The sequence below is a fragment of the Colossoma macropomum genome, unplaced genomic scaffold (genome assembly GCF_904425465.1).
Source record: "Colossoma macropomum unplaced genomic scaffold, Colossoma_macropomum, whole genome shotgun sequence".
NCBI classification, from domain to species: Eukaryota; Metazoa; Chordata; class Actinopteri; order Characiformes; family Serrasalmidae; genus Colossoma; species Colossoma macropomum.
The window spans coordinates 37,305,786-37,311,785 of NW_023494792.1; positions in this window are offsets into that span (position 1 = coordinate 37,305,786).

The following is a 6,000-nucleotide window of genomic DNA, read 5'->3' on the forward strand; positions in this document are numbered from 1 at the left end:
CTTTTCCACCAAAATGTAGTGACTGTCCAACTTTAAAATGTCTAGTGATCTTCGGCAATATCATTATGCACCAGAAGGAGAAAAATAATATTAACCAACAGCTTCATGTTTCAACTCACATGGCTTCTCTACCATGCGACAGTTTTCAATGGTTATTCCCCATTGGAGCGTCTGCTAAATGCTGTAAATGTAAATGTAAGACACAGACATTTTTTTGGGATAACACACTGTTAGAAAAAAATTAAATAACATAGCATTACTATATTAAAATGACATAAAAAGCAATGCCTTTTTTTTTCTTTGTACATAAAAATAAATAACCATCATTTCTATATGAATAAAAATGACATTAATACAACTATTGCCAAAAAACTGAACTGAAAAATAAAACTTTGTTGATGTAGCTGGACTGAACAAAGTGTGTCCTAGACTACTAAAGTCCTGTGCCACTGAGCTGGGGGCACCCCTACAGCACATTTTCAACCTAAGTCTGCGCTTGGGGAGGGTTCCCACACTGTGGAAGACATCATTCCAGTACTCAAGAGGGGGCGACCCAGTGAGCTCAATGACTTCAGGCCGGTCGCTCTAACATCACGTCATGAAGACCCTGGAGTGCCTGCTTCTACACCTTCTCAGACCCCAGGTTCGACTCGCAATGGACCCCCTGCAGTTCGCCTACAGGGAGAAAGTGGGAGTGGAGGATGAAATGCTATACTATATCTTATCTGGACAAGGGTGGTTGCACTGTAAGAGTCATGTTCTTTGATTTTTCCAGTGCCTTTAATACCATTCAGCCCCTCCAAATGAGAGATAAGCTGGTAAGTATGCAAATTAATCCGCACCTGGTCTGCTGGATTACTGACTACCTCACTGGCAGACCTCAGTATGTCAGGCTGAAGGACTGTACATCAGAGACTGTACTCAGCAGCACTGGAGCACCACAAGGGACTGTACTTTCCCCTTTTCTCTTTACACTGTACATCTCAGTTCAGTATAACTCTGAGACATGTCACATGCAGAAGTTTTTGGATGACACTGCCATTGTGGCTTGTGTAAGGGGAGGGCAGGAGGAGGAGTACAAGACCCTGGTGAAGGACTTTGTGGCATGGTGCCGTAGGAACAACCTGCTACTGTACACTTCCAAGACCAAGGAGATGGTAGTGGACAGTTATGGAAACCTGCAGGGCTGTTCACTGAATATTTGGAAACATCACTAAGTTTCTTGATAATTATAGCCTACTTAAATTACTCCATTGAAATTTCAGATTTCAGATTTTTTCTTTATCCATAAAATATAATTATTGTATTATTGTATTTGCAGGAAGGCAATGATCTTTAGCCATTAGGAAAATATCATCAAATGCCAGTGCACATTGGTGCTGCATCATGTCTAACTAGCCATTTGATAATGTATTCACTCTAATTCTGCCCTTGCCCAGTCTAAGCCACTTATCCTTCTGGGTTGTGGGGGGAGCCAGAGCCCATCCCAGCTGTCATTGAGCAGAAGGCAGGATGCACCCTGGACAGGTTGCCAGTCCATCGCAAGGCAGACAGACATATACATTCACACATATACATTCACTTGGGCTTTGACCATGAAAATAGAGCCTGTGATGTTATCAAACAGGTCTTGTCCTCAAGTTGGTGTGTGTGTGTGTTTGCCTTTTTTTAGACTGATAAAAAGATTATAATTGTCTGAAACAAGCTCTGTGGCCATACATCTGCAGTTTGTTGTTTTCAATAATTGACAAACACTTTCCTGTTGCATAATTTTGCAATATAATCCAATAAAGAATGTTTTTATATCAGGGAGTTATTGAACACCCAGGAGGCAAATAAGCAGCATGAACACGGCTTCCAAATTCTGTGATCTAGTCTGACAGGCATTGATTTGTGACATGCTGAACAGGGTATTGAACTGGAGTTGGCACAGTTGCTTGTCAATACTGTTGACATTAGCCTACACACTTGAATGTCACCGAAATAAAGACTGCGTATGGAAATGGTATGTCCATCCTTTTTCTGTTTCAAAGTCTTCTAATGGGTACCATCAACTTAATAGTAATGGTGTGCATTACTATCCAAAACTGCAAAAATGCAATGCAATGCAACTGCTCCAAAAGACTGTGTGAGTGTAAATAATTCACTTTGCCTGGTTCATCACTTTCTCTCTTAAGCTGTAGATGTTTGCTCCTCCAAACTCACTGTTTGGTTCACCTGGAAATGTTATCATGCTAATACCAACCAATATCGCTGCTTTTTTAATGAAGCATAGAGTACACTACAGGCACAGGTTTGAAAGCAATGCTAACTTAAATAATAAAGCTGAACTCACACTATTATTATTTTCTTTGTTATTTATTAAAATTATTGTTATTCTTTCAGGAGATAATGGAGTATAAGGCTAAAGGGTTTGAGCAATAACACTAGTTCTTAGTTAGTTTTGCTCATGGTAATTCTCTTGCAGACTTTTATTGCAGTCTTAATCATATCCACCTGGTTCTCACATTCAGGTGTTTCTAAAGGCTTGATTGAATTTGAGGTTTGTAAATAACAAAAAGTTGGTCAATGTACAGGACTGTAATTAACAAATAACATAAAAGCTTTTCTGACATAATATGTTAGAATAAGACTACAGTAATGCAAATCAATAGAATATTTTGATAAAATTTTAATTACATCATCAACTAAACTGTAAAATATTTTTGAAAAAGAAAAAAATCACTGCTAGCTTGCATACATTTAGGACAAGGCTAATCCCAGTCTAGGAAACCAGCCCTTAGTGTATATATCACATTATATCAATGGCAGAGGTGAAAACTAAAGTAATTGTACTTCATTAATACAGCACTGTTTAAAAATAAGAATATCCTTCATTATTTAATTTCTCAAAATGGCCATAAATACAGGTGATTCATTTTTCAGTAGAGATCCCTGGGGAGATTGGACATAAAATAATCCACTTGCATAAAAAGAGGGAAATCAAATGAAAATAAGTGAGTTCAAAAAATGCATTTATTGATAGATATACAGAAAATAACAAATACAACCAAAACTGTCATCTTCAGATAAACAGAACTTTTCATCTTTGAGAGTTAGGAGAAAATCAAACTCCACTCTTGCTTCAGATCTAAAAAAAATAGGTCTATCTTTCCACTGTGAGAAGAACTCAGTGCTGTGTGTCTGAAAGGATGTGTAGCTGTGAAAGAGCCATTACTGTGAAAAAGAAACAGACCAAAATATTTATAAATCAATCTATAAAGCTGTTGGTGTCCTCATGAACTGACCATCCCAGACTCCAGGCCTCAGCATCATTGAACGTATTTAGGATTACTTGGATTGTAAGAACTGAACTTTTTTTGTACAGTGTTATTGAGATTATATTTAGTTCTTTTCTTTCAAATAACTTAAAATTAAATAAATGAAGGGTGGCCTTTCATGTTTGCACAGTACTGTATCCTTGATTATTATTTCAGAAGATCTGCACCTTACAAGTATTGAAACTGAATACTGATATGTTTACTCAATAACATTTCCAAGATAAAAATATTTTTACTTTTATTTAGGTGTACTTTTTGACTTTCATCAAGTATATTTTTGTCTTCATTCTTCCAATTTTCATTGAGTAAGACTTGGACACAGCACCTATACTTTAACATATGTACAGTTTTTCTGTACTTTATCCATATTTGCTCAAGGATTTGTTATGTTTTTTCTACTCTTTACCAGCTGAACCCAGTATAGTACCCACTAAGTCATGATGTAAGTCTATTGTCTGGGAACAGACTGTAATGTATTTGTGCTACTGATCAGGCCAGTGGATTTTCTTGGCTGAGAGCTCTTTAAGGAAAGAAAGCACAATAAAACTCAAATTTTTCTTGCAGATAGTGTTGTGTGCCCAAAGAAATCCCTAGGGTTCAACTGAAAGAAGATGTTGAAGTTCTTCAGACTTCAGAGTCCAATAAGAGAGACATTTCTCTTGGCAATGGGTCACAAACTGGTTTAAAAATATCAAGTGTCCTCAGTCACCTTTACTTTAGGGGACCTATGAGGTGAAATTAATCCTTGGTTCCCAAATTGAGGATAAACACCCCACATTGGAAGCAGTGAACCATGGAATTACATTGTGATTTTGTTATATGCAATTTTAGGAATATTTGCAAGACCTTGGCTATGAGACATCAGATGATGACCTGTTACTGTTTTTTTTGGTGGTGCATTTGAGAGAATGTTGAAGTAGGTCCAGGTCATAGCACTTTTCTTGATAATGTAGTGGAGTATCACAACATTCAACAAGGTTTGGAGGATGTTCTAGCTTTTACGGTGTTTATGGCCCCCATATTATCCCAAAAGTTTTGGAAGTCATCTAGATTTTTTTGGCAAATGTGAGATGAGCCTTTGTGTTCTTTTTTGTCAGCAGTGGTTTGTGCCTTGATGCTCTCCCATGGATGGCATTTTTGCCCAGTGTCTTTCCTATTGTGAAATCGTGTACATTGACCTTCACTGTAGTTCTTCAGATGTTCATCTGGGTTTTCTTGTGACGTCCTGGATGAGTTGTTGATGAGACTCTTGTGAGTCCCAGAATATTAGCAATGGCTTTGTAACCCTTTCAAGACTGGTATATTTCAATGACTTCGTTTCGTATCTGGATTTGAACCTTTTTAAAATGTGGCATCATGTATTGCTTTTTGAGACCTTCTAGCCTGCTTTACATTGCCAGAAAGGGTCTATTTAAGTGATGTTTACATTCAACAGGTCTGTCAGTAATCATGCCTGGGAGTGGTTAGTGAACTTGAACCCAATAGTCAATTGAATTTGGTTAACTGGCTCATTTCTTAGCTAAGAGAGGAATTACTTTTTCACATTATATTTTTCACAGGCCAGGTAGGGCTGAACGCTATTTTTCCTTCAATAAATGAAATGATCATTTAAAAATAGCATTTTGTGCTTACTTGGGTTATCCTTGTCTAATATTAAAAGTAGTTTGATGATCTGAAACATTCAAGTGTGACAAATATGCAAAAGAAATTAGGAAAGGGGGAAATACTTTTTCACAGCTCTGTATATTCACATTTCATTCATTGAAATTTTGATATTGTGTGGATATTTGCACATTTATTACCTGAAAAGTTACTTTCTCTATAGAATGGTTACCTGAACATTGTTACAGATCCACTGTGGTTCTTCAGATTGTTCCAGAAGAAACATTTGTATGTTTTCTACCAAACCACTGATTGTTTTATTACCATTTCATTGTATGTGAACTATAGTTTGTTTACTACCTTAATACTTTGCTCTTAGGACATTCGTAGAATACTGACCAGAGCATGTGGATAACCTTGGCCAGAACTGTACAGCAAAAATGGGTAATAATATTTTTTGTAACATCACAATAGTCAGCATGGTACACACACACACACACACACACACACACACACATATATATATATACACACACAGTATCTCACAAACATGAGTACACCCCTCACATTTCTGCAAACATTTTATTATATCTCTTCATGGGACAGCACTATAGAAATGAAACTTGGATATAACTTAAAGTAGTCAGCGTACAGCTTGTATAGCAGTATAGATTTACTGTCCTCTCAAAATAACTCAACACACAGCCATTAATGTCTAAATAGCTGGCAACACAAGTGAGTACACCTCACAGTGAACATGACACTTTGAGCACAATTTGGACAATAGTTTGTGTGACCACCATTATTATCTAGCACTGCCTTAACCGTCTTGGGCATGGAATTCACCAGAGCTGCACAGGTTGCTACTGGAATCCTCTTCCACTCTTCCATGATGACATCACGGAGCTGGTGGATGTTTGACACCTTGTGCTCCTCCACATTCCGCTTGAGGATGCCCCACAGGTGCTCAATTGGGTTTAGGTCTGGAGACATACTTGGCCAGTCCATCACCTTTACCTTCAGCAAGGCAGTTGTCATCTTGGAGGTGTGTTTGGGGTCGTTATTGTGTTGGAAAACT